The following is a 12,655-nucleotide window of genomic DNA, read 5'->3' on the forward strand; positions in this document are numbered from 1 at the left end:
GTTTTACCCACGTACCCACGATATCAATGAAAATTGCAGCTCACAGCTGTATGCGGAGTTTTTGGCGCTTGAATGTTTGGTGCTTTGGTTTGGTGATTTAATTTCAGACATATATTTTAAGTTTTACATAGTGCTTATCTATTTAAATATGGGTGTAGCGTTTCTTTTTCAGCATATTTCTCCTATTGTTCGGATGTGTGATTTTCCATGAGAGATTTCGGTGGACAGTTGATAATTATAGGGCCTTTTTGTAATGCAGTCTCAGCTAGGCGTAGAAGGACCACATACATTTCGAAACTTAAACACACAGTTGGTAATAGCATGATATCACAATATTCCTGTTGCTATAAAGACTTTTCGAAATTTTATTTGAGAAAAAAAAAAGAATTTAAAAAGGGTATATACATTCATAAAAACATATAACGTTAGTAATAACTTACGGTTGTCAAAGAACGAATTTCAATAAGAAAACGCAGGATAAGGGAGGCTATCGTATTCAAATAAATATAAGATGTGTTTGAGTAGCAGCCCTTAACAGATTAATTGAAATAACGTTTGGACGTGATGGCCGCTACATTACCAGGGTGCAGGATCAACGGGGTTTTCAGGTGTTTACACACGGGCTGGACAAAATGTAAACACATCGTTAAGAAATTTATTTGCAAAAATCTTTATTGCAAAAAAGACTGTTTTCCTTGCAGTTTGTGCCGATATCTTAAGGTGTAAGAATAAATCCTTTAGTACGTCTGAAATCGGTGACAAAAATTCACGTTGCGTGAAGCATAACCGTGTACAATCAGTGCAGTACAAATGAAATTTTGAACAATAACACAGGCTTATTAAATTAAGTAATTCTGATGTATTTCACATTGCCATAAGCAGCATACAAATCTGTCTTTTATTTACTAGTTGAAATTCTTGAAAAACTTGTTTTAAAAAGTTATTTGAAAAAAAAGCATCACTTATCGATGTGTTTACACCAATTAACGTTTAATTTTGAGACCCACAAAATCACGTAATACGGAACCCTAATTACAAACAATAGATGGATAGGTCAGTGCGCTATAACCAATGTGAACACCACAACGTTCATTCATTATGCAACCGTAACATCACTACGTTAAGGAGCAACACGTGCGCCCATATTCAACAAGCTCAGTCGAGAAATCTTATCTTAAGTCGAACTTTAGTAAAAAATAGTGTACACTTTCTATTAGAAATCACATGTTTTCTGCTTTCAAAAGGATAAAATGCTTACACTTAAGTAAAATGTGTCTGTATGAAACGTGTTTATGTTTTTAAAAAAACACAGACAAGAAAAATTCGATGACTTGAGGAATTTATTAAGTTAATGGATTGCCTTAGGTTCCCATAAGGAGCTTTGTGAATACAACAAACTGCATTAAAACAGACGAACGGACTAGTTCTGGTTTATTTTTCGGAATCATTATATCGGGGGGGGGGGGGATGTAAGTTTTAACTGTTAAATAAGTGTGAATAAGCGGTATGTACATTTATTTACCCATGAAGTCATTATACAATATTCAACTTAATATTTTAGACATTAAATGGTAAAGAATTGACCTCATTGAACATGTGGATTATACATATATAAACTTTACCCTTGCTTGATTATAAATATTACACCATGCCGCAAGAGACAAATGATAGCGTCTGTTTATATTATACTACTTGATAATATTAAGGCAAGGGAAAAGAAAATAAAACAATTTAAAGCAATTTATTCATATTTAACTAACTCGACAGATCAAATTGTTAAGTCGGAAAAATAAATATTCTTAAGATTTGTGACGTCACTTCCGGTTTGAATGAAAATGGCGAGTACATCGGAATGTGTGAAAAATCGCGACTTTGTTCTATTCGTTCTCGCTAATTACACCCTAATTGAAATGAAGTGAGGTGCGAAATAGTTTAGATATGCACTAAATTCGATAAATAAATGTGTTTTACGGGGTTTTAAAATCGCGGCACTTGATCTTTAAGGCAAGGAAAAAGAAAATATAACAATTGAAAGCAATTTATTCATATTTAACTAACTGGACAGTTTAAATTGTTAAGTCGGAAAAATAAATATTCTTAAGAATAATAAATTGAGCACGTGAGCGGCGCAAGGAGCGAACGTGATACGATTTACGTGAAACATGGGGATGTTTACATGTACGTGCATTTAGTCAACAGCGTTATTATTGGTACCCAATTCTCCGGCGGACTCATTTCCATCCGCATCTCAGCGAGCCCTCGCAGCATCACCAACATCCAGGTCTCCTCCCCGAAAGTTGACTACAATGGCGAGGGGATTCAGCAGTTTTATGAAGAATTAAAGCGCATCATAGTCAAGGCCCCAATGAAAGTCATCCTCGTTGTTCAAGGCGACTGGAATGCCAAGGTTGGACCATACGCATACCAAAACTGAGCAGGGACAGTAGGTAGATTTAGCATAGGAAAGACCAGCGACAGAGGTTTGAGGCTTCTTGAATTCGACAGAAGCCATCAACTCACTCTGGTCTACACGCTGCACCCACACAAACGTCCAGAAACGCAACGCACGCTGGGTAAGCGGATAAATTGATAACAGATGGCACTTCGATACAAGATGACAACAAAGGCCACGCGCGAGAGGTAAGTTCGTCCGTTTTGTTTACAGTTACATCATAACGATTAGTTTTTAATACAAGGCGCATGGTCGAGTTTATAAATGGTGTATACTTTTCTATTGCAAAGAAAAACATCACGGAAGAATGGAAGATTTTTCCCCCCAAAATAGAAAATTCGGTCGGAAAACAGCATAAACTGGATGAACAGTACACATTTTAACAACATAAAACTATTTGGAAATATTGCAAGAATTTGTTTCATATTCCAGCATGTAGAGTAATCACTGTGCTTCAAATACTGAAATTTTGATAGTATTCAATGAAATATAAACGAAGATAGAGCATGTTTTAATGGGTGGTATTCATGAAGTTGCGGATACTTTGATTCTCGATATAGGGCACTTCGGATAACAGAGACATTCAACAAAATGGGCACTCTGATAACTGAGTTTTTATCTTCTACCTGAAATTCATATATGTATATTATGGCTATTCCTACCAACCATTTTGATTTACGAATCAATTTGCATTGTCAAGCCCGACATATTGGGAACGATGCATAACGTAATTACATACACATGTTAAATATAACCAATGGCGTTGTTCGTTTTCAGAAATCTTATTACTATTAATTTATATAATTAATATTTTAAGTGCACATTTTAAATTAGATTCAAATGCTTATTTCTGAAGTAATATATTTCAGGTGACGAACGAAAATAATTGTCTAAATAATAAACTTGTTTTTAAGTGGTAAATTGAGGTTAAGAGAATTGAAAATACATTTGTACAACGGATCATGTGGATCAACACGACTGTGTTCAATTGAACTTATAGAGGGACTCTAGATAAGGGGAGCAAGGTGTCTTAAAGCGGCCAATACACCTAATAATATCCTTTGTTATTGGTGCTTATTAGAATCGCATCATGAAGACGATGCTAATGCGTAGCCACAGAAATTAAGAGATTGGAAAACTCCCTTTATATTGAGCACCCTTTCCCTTTTATAATCATATTCCAAAGGAATAAGAATATGTTTCGCTAATTCGTTTTTAATTTACGTCAGTACATACATTTTTATTTATTGCCTGCTTACTATAGCAGTATTCCACAGCGAATTCTGCATTTCTGATTCACTAAATAGTGTGTTATATCTGGTAAAAAATATCGAGTTATCTGGAATCCAAGTGCCATTGTCTTTGAGATAATCGGTAAAAGAATTTAGTGTCCATGAAAATTTGGCATCCGACTCTTAAAATATTTGCAATTCCTCAAATACGTTATTCAACTAAAATTTAACATGTTGTAACATTAATGGACATATTGATCTCTTATTTCAATTAGTTGGCACGTTCGTGATTTATTTCCAAGTATTTTTATTTTGTAGAAATACGTTCTGATCATCGACTTCATGACAATTATCGATGAAATTTTATATTATTTTTATAATCCACTGTTTTTTTCACGACTTTCTTGCTCCGCAATACGAAGTATTATATCATTAATCGACCAAACAATGTTACGTGTCTGAAAACCAAATGAACAGAACATAAATGCAAAAAAGCTGAAGAACTCAACTCTCGCGCGTGGCTTTTGTTGTTATCTGGTATCGAAGTGCCATATCTTTATCAAAGTATCCGCATACCCGGCATGCAACGGGCAAGTACAGAACCAGATCGATTTCGTACTGGCGCCTCAACGGTCAAGCATCAACAAGGCAAACACAGGAACATTTCCTGGCGCAGGCATCGACAGTGACCATGACTAAGAGCTCGTCACCATAAAACTGTAGTTAAAGAGCAAGTGTATCACCAAGAACTCGCATTCGATTTGAATTGAAGAAATTGAAAGATCCAGTTATAGTCGAGGTCTTTTAATCACAGATAGATGACACGTTTGCAGCCCTGGACATCTTTAAAAAAGACATCGACACCATAACCAAAAACATCAAGGATGCCCTGCTGTCATCGACCGAAGAATTTCTCGGGAGAGAGAGGAGGAACAAGCCATGGGTGACGACCGAAATCATGGAACTGTGTGACAAAAGGAGAGAGCTGAGGCATGAGAAGTATCCCAGTCTGAACTCTAGGGTTACCAGAAAGCAATCAGGGATATGAAGGATAATATGAGAGAGGCCATGGATGAGTGGATTGAGGAGCAATACATCAACATCGACAAAACAGGACCACAGGCAGCAGTAAGAAGGCCAGTGGTATAGCAGACATGACGATAATCTCCTCACCGAGATGCCACAGTTTTGCACAGGTGGACTGAATACTGCATCGACCTCTATAACTAACTACTTCAGCACGACCCAGTTTCCTTTAGAACGATCTCAGACGAAAGTCCGTCCACTTTTAAGGCAGAGGTGTAGGAGGCAGTGCGTAGTCTTAAGGCAAGAAAATCTCCGGGAGTGGACAACATCCCTTCCGAGAAGCGGTCCAGGGAGTGGACGCAGGCTCTCGTCAAACTACCGGAAAGGGGCAACCTCAACTTGTGCGAGAACTACCGCACCATTAGCCTGATCCGTCATCCCAACACAGTAATGCATCATCCAAAATCTATTGAAAAAATAAGGCCGTTGAACTGCTGATCGAAGTGCCGGCTCGATAAAGAGCTTGACGGAGTTCAGCGGAACATACTAGTATCTTCAATTCCGGAGTCGTTATTGAGAAGCACCTGCAACCTCTTCCACAACTTCGTCGATTTCAAGAAAGCTTTCGACCGCATGTGAAATGATGACCTATAGCGTGTTATGAGTGGATTTAACATGGATTAAGGACTTGTGCAAGTAATAAAAGAACTATACGGAAACGCAAGCAGCACAGTACTTCTCAATGGACAGCAGAGGGACGTCTTCAGGACTTCAGCTGGTGTCCGGCAGGGATTTCAGCTCTCTCCTATCCTGTGCAGCCTTTCCTCGAGAAGATAATGCGAAAGAATCTCCATGATCACCGCACCTGTATCTCCATTAGTGGAAGACCCATCTCCAACTTAAGATTCGCTGATGACACTGACCTCATGCGTGTCACCAGTGGTTGACTGCAAGACCTCTCCAAACGACTCTTTGAAAGAGCAGGAGCCAAGGGATGAGTTTAGCACGGAGAAGACGAAGCTCATGGTCAACAGCCTGACCAACACCAGTGCAGACAACATCAACATGAACGACGAGAAGTTGGAGGAAGTAACAAGAAGGTACTTTGGAGCAATCTTTCAAGGATGGTCCAGTACATCTGAGGTCCAAATACTAATTGCGGTGGCGACCCCAGCGATGGACAGACCGAGTCAAAATCCCCCGTAGTCTCCATCCTACTTTATGCCTGCGAGACCCCATTAACGCAGACAGAACGAAGAATACAAGCCTTTAAACACGGATGTCACCGAAGAATGCTTCGCATCTCCTACATCGGGCACAAGACCAACGAGTACGTCCGGAACATGACTGGCCCACAAGAGCCACTACTAGCGACCGTCAGACGACGAAATCTGGCTTTGTTTGGACACGTCACCAGGCAAAACTCTTTGCACAAGACTGTTTTCCAGGGCACTCTAGATGGAGGTCGCCGTCGAGGCCGTCAAAAGAAAAGCTGGATGGAAAATATGAAATGTGGACATCCCTCTCACGAATGACTTACTCTTAGCAGCCCACAACATACTTGACTGGAGGAAGATTTCTGTATCGTCATACCTAATTCCCTAAACGGCCAAATTGGTCAAGGGTATGATGATGATGACAGAGTATTCACCTGTGCACTTAAACATCTTTGAATTTTTATTTTAAGCATTATACGACGGTGGATTACATAGTTTATAGTTGTAAATGAACTTCAATTTCGATTGCATAAGATTTATCAAGGAAGCAACATTACTTTTGCCATAAACATTTATAATGCCTTCTATTATTTCGCCCTTCTTTCATCAAAGGTGGCACATAACACACGAAGCGGTACACGATATTTTGCGCGAGAATGTACCACGAAATATCACCCTTGTGTAGGTAGCCCAAAATGCGATATTTCGTGTTTAAATATCGCGTTTCGCTTCGTGTATCGCGCAAAATATCGTGTGTCGCTTCGTGTATCGCGCAAAATATCGTTTGTCACGTTGAGTATAGCGCAAAATATCGGGTTTCGCGTTCAAAGGGCGACACACGAAACACGAAGCGACACATGATACTTTGCGCGACACACGAAGCGATACACGATATTTTAGTATTCAAATATCGCCCATATGTTGTGCCTTCAAACAAAAAGAGGAGACTGGCACGGGAAGCTCGCTTTACATGTACGTTTATGTTGCACCGGCCGTTCGGCCAGAAAGTTGGTCTTAACAGACCGTTTCAACAAGCGCACGGGTATGAAGGCTATTCCTTAAGACATCCAAGCCTTCAATAGGCAATAGGGCATTCTTAATCAAAGAAACTGACGACAATTTCAACATGTTAATCATTTTGAATCCTGTCTTTGAGCCACCAAAAAGTTATTTCCAAGAGGATAATATAAGCATTTTCAGCGTTACTAGAAACTTTATTGTTGACCCAGTACTTACGAGGAAGACTATTGAAGACAAGTATATTGAGCGAGTCCAATCCTTTTTATGAAGGTCCGGGTAGAGAGCATCTCAAAGTGAAAGCGGCCTCACGCAAAACATGGGACGGAGATGCACGTGCCGTTAATCCCATTGAGGTGATGCCGTACGTCGATGTGAATAGTCTGTGCATACACTGTACAGAAGGAGGCAGAAGGTCGTGTTTGGTTAGTTATGGTTAAGTTATTTTGTCTACTTTGTAATAGCGTTTATTCTTTTAACTGTGTAATAAATATTTATTCTTTACTGTGCATCCACAATATTTATTTGTCGATTAATTTTATACACGTGATATAGACTCTCTCGAACGGATTTGAGAAATAGGATGTGTTAAGTACTAACCTTTTGAATAGATATTTGGCAATTTCTATAAATTGAAAGATGGCAGTAGAAATGACAGCTGTCATTTTCCTTATTATATCTTTGACGATTTCAGAAAGATTGCTGACGGCAACGGTAAGAAAATGGGAACTATATGTCGTGCCAATTTAAAGAATGGTGTACGAGAGTATCTAGATCAACACGAAAATACTCTTTTATATGTGATTATAAACAACCAATTAATGATTTGCTTGTTGAACCACTGCTATTTATTTTTCATTATACTTTTAACGACTCAATTCAGGAAAAAGGGAACACTTAAAAGTATATTAAACAAATATATTGATATTCTGGAATGATACAACGCATATTGGATTAATGAAGTACTGAAACTGTTTGGAGGTCGCTTGGGAGCGCTGTATAAGTGGCTTCTAACGTATGGCGTTCGATGCCGTGCCATGTTTCACGTACAGTTGATAAAATAATCGATATCTCTGGAAATACCCCCGAAATTATGTTCTCGCTCTATTCACCATAGACACAAAGTCTCAAAAGTGATTGAAAAGCGCATTATTTTATACATTCAAACAATTGAATGGATTAACACAAAGCTTGACATTAATATTAAGATTTAAGTTATTTGTATTGTAATCTTTTACATTTAAATCATTCACGCGCTTTCAGGATCGTAGCATGCTTGGTGGCTGATTTAATGAGAAGTGGGCGGGATCGCCCACTGTTTCGCCACACATTATTTCATAAAGCGATGCATATGACTTATGTAATATTGAGTACAAAGAATGAGATCGCCGCTTGCTTTGACATGTTGGCTCTGATAAAGCTATAATTTATATTTTTATATTATATTTATAATTTATTTTATATTTATTTATTTTAATTTATATTAACTCTGCTGTGCATCAGTTGGTCCTCTGAGAACCTTACATTCGTTATCTAATTTACTTTACATTTGCTACTTTTCTGTTCTAGATGAATGACCTTTGCCTACCTTTTTTATTGACGTGCCTGCTGATGGAATGATGTACACAGACTTGTGCCGGACTTTGTCTGAGTGTTGGTGTAATTGATATTTTCTGGTGTCTTTTCGCACTATTTTATTTGTATGTTATGTATCTGGCCTGCAATTGCCACAGACCGACACAACGATTTCAGTTGGATGTAATTGAAGAATCGTATTTAGATTTGTATTGTAAGTTCAGTATCGCGTTCATGTTAGCAATACTGCCACAAGTAAGATACAGAGGAAGGCCTCGCACACAAATTAAGCAACGGGAAACTGTTCATGTTGTGATTTACATTAGTAAATAATGCTTAATGAAAGCATTAACGTACTATCAAAATTACATTGATATAAATCAGGGACCTATCCTGGCTGCATGAAGTGCGCGGTCACACTTTTTCAATAACTGTATGATACACAGGAGAATCAACTCAAGATAAACCCCCGTCCAACTACACTCAGGGCCCGTGGTTACCAACCCATTCTTAGACTTAAGAATAAACAATAGACTTACAAACACACAAAAATACTCCAGCGTTTGAAAATATAAATGCTTCCACGGGTGATAATTTACTTGACAGAATGTTCTATATGATGATTAATGAAGATTAAGGCAGTTATAACCAAGTTTGACTCAATATTAAAGGTATTCCTAAATATTCCAATTTAAAGAATATTCTGTATCCTAACACGTAAGTCTGAGAATGGTTTCATGAAAGAAGCGTAAACATCCAAATTTCCACTCAAGTGGAGTGAGCGTGTTTTTGTGTGTGGTTGTGTGTTTGTGAGCGTGTTCGCTCGTACGTGTCTTTGTGTATGTGTGGTGCTAGCTCATACGTGCGTTTGTGTATGTGTGCGTGCGTCCGTGCTCGCTCTTACGTGTGTTTGTGTATGTATTCTTGTGTGCGTGCGTGCTCGCTCGTACGTGTGTTTGTGTGTGTGTGCTTGCGTGCGCATCATGCGTTCGTGCTCGTGCAATGTGAGCGTGTTTTTGTGTGTAAGTGTTTGTGTGTGCGTGCATGCGCGCGTGTGTGTGCGTGTGTGTTTGCGTGTGTGCTTGAGTGCGTGCGCGTTAGTTCGTGCGCGTGCGAGTTTTCGTTTAATATGTTCGCTTGCGCTGCCTACTTTCATGATTATGAAAGTTATCGTTACAAATAATCTTCTAGCATTTAAAAGTTATTTAACAATCGCGATGTCAGATATATTGTGTCTTTGTGACATTTGATGAGTTTTTTTCTTGTGAACATCGAAGCCTTTCTAAAATCAACGTACTCTTTAATTTAGTTATTGCTCTAAAAACCAATACAATGCCATTTTTGCAATACCGTCTGAAGTCAGTAATATAAAACTGAATTGTAACAAAAGACATTGTTCAGGATTATAAATTTCATTTGCCTATGGCATGACAGTCATGTACAGTCTAACGCGAAATCGATTAAAATCATAGCGGGATAGTGAACATTGAGAAGCTCAGTACGTAGCTTACACATTCGTCCTGAAGTAGAATTATCGTATTATTTTTCGTCGAACATAACAGTAGACATTGCAAATCTCTTATGAAATTAAAAAAAACCCAACTCAACCGGTATTTGGTGCGTGCTAAGATTTAAAGGGATCTTTTCACGGTTTGGTAAATTGACAAAATTGAAAAAAGTTGTCTCAGATTCGTAAGTTTTCGTTTTAGATATGATATTTGTGAGGAAACAGTATTACTGAACATTTAACATAGTCCAATATTGCCATTATATGTATCTTTTGACGATTTGAAAACCTAAAAATTATAAAGCGTTGCAACGCGAAACGATTGAATAATTTGGAGAGTTCTGTTGTTGTCGTTTAAATGTACGAAACTACGAAGATTGCGTATATAAGGTATAAAATACTTACACTTGTGCATACCCAGCGGAATAGCCGAGATGGCTAATGCGTTTTTACTTCAGACTTACTCAAGGACTCCGGGGGTCACTGGTTCGAGTTAGTACCGGCTAGTTTTTTTCCTTTTTTAAAATTTTATTCTTGATTTTTTACTGCAGCTTTTAAGATCCAATGTTTACATTTATCAATATAAAGCATTTAATGACAAACTTCAAAATATGCCAAAATCTGTGAAAAGGCCCCTTCAATGTTGTTGAAGTAGCTTATTGCAATTTTGGATGGAAAATAACATCACACAGTCTCCCGAAGGAATCACTAAAGTCAGCGTGAATACTACATGTATTCATTTATTGATTCCTGGAGATCATATATTCTTTGAACGAACTCTCGAAAAAAGAATCCACCACGCAATTTTTTAACATGTCGGTAAAGTACATGGACAACTCTGTATAATTTAAATGACAATCTCTGGAATTGTGGAAAGAACAGTCGTTATTATGAATGAACTTAAATTTATTTAAAACCAACTACCCATTAAGCGCAGCAGCAAAACCCACAACAGTATTGTGTAGAGAAGAAATCCACATTGGAGAGACACCCAATAGTTTCACTCAGTACAATTGTGAACACTTCGCCACAGAGTGTTGCACCGACGCAGCCATATCATACCAGATAGATGCTTTCTTCGGACGAATACAAACAGGTCCCCGTGGTTTAATGGATATATAGGGTGTCCGCCTAGCGACCGGGAGGTTATGGGTTCGATCCCAACCGTGGAGGCGTTCTTTAGATCTCTCCCAAAGACACCAAGTACTGGTTCTAGGCCCAAGAAACGGACTCGAGAGCGTTTATCGAAAGCCTGAGGCTTTCGATGCAATCGAGCGTAAAATAAATAGGTTTAAACTAATACGAACAGCACCACTGACAGAGAACATAAAATGACATCAGATACAAAAACAATTTATTATGTAGAATAGTGAATGCTATGCCACGGACTTTTGCACCGGCAAAGTTATATTATATCATATTGATGCTTCGATAGCAGACAGTAATGAACATAAGCAACGTGCCGAATGTGTGGCACTCTATGCACCAAGAAATTCCAAAATGTTGCATGCCATATCACGTTGTAACAATCGCAAAACTTTGATGTTTAATTATACAATACCAACTTCTTTACAAATAGATGGAAGATGAGGGCTTCGGCAGGAAATCTATGGATCATTTTACACCCGTCGTTGTGTGTATTAATTGATGGGATGCTGCTTTTAGCCTTAATATATATTGTTACTCAAAATGATTTGAACCAAAATGGAACCAACTCGCACACAGGACGATGACTTCAAATTTTAAAGTGAAATTCTTACAAACATTGTAAAACATTACGATTGATACTCCCTAAACTACGCTTGTGGGTGAGTCTACGATTGATTATTTCTTAACTACGTTAAGTGGGTGAGTCTACGATTGATTATTTCTTAACTACGTTAAGTGTGTGAGTCTACGATTGATACTCTCTAAACTACGTTTAGTGTTTGAGTCTACGATTGATACCCTCAAAACTACGTTTTAGTATGTGAGTCTACGATTGATTATTTCTTAACTACGTTTAGTGTGTGAGTCTACGATTGATACCCTCAAAACTACGTTTAGTGTGTGAGTCTACGATTGATACCCTCAAAACTACGTTTAGTGTGTGAGTCTACGATTGATACTCCCTAAACTACGTTTTGTGTTTGAGTCTACGATTGATACTCCCTAAACTACGTTTAGTGTGTGAGTCTACGATTGATTATTTCTAAACTACGTTTAGTGTTTGAGTCTACGATTGATACTCCCTAAACTACGTTTAGTGTTTGAGTCTACGATTGATACTCTCTAAACTACGTTTAGTGTTTGAGTCTACGATTGATACTCCCTAAACTACGTTTAGTGTGTGAGTCTACGATTGATACTCCCTAAACTACGTTTAGTGTTTGAGTCAACGATTGATACTCCCTTAACTACGTTTAGTGTGTGAGTCTACGATTGATACTCCCTAAACTACGTTTTGTGTTTGAGTCTACGATTGATACTCCCTAAACTACGTTTAGTGTGTGAGTCTACGATTGATACTCCCTAAACTACGTTTAGTGTTTGAGTCTACGATTGATACTCCCTAAACTACGTTTAGTGTGTGAGTCTACGATTGATTATTTCTAAACTACGTTTAGTGTTTGAGTCTACGATTGAGACT

The sequence above is a fragment of the Dreissena polymorpha genome, chromosome 4, assembly GCF_020536995.1.
Source record: "Dreissena polymorpha isolate Duluth1 chromosome 4, UMN_Dpol_1.0, whole genome shotgun sequence".
Lineage (NCBI taxonomy): Eukaryota > Metazoa > Mollusca > Bivalvia > Myida > Dreissenidae > Dreissena > Dreissena polymorpha.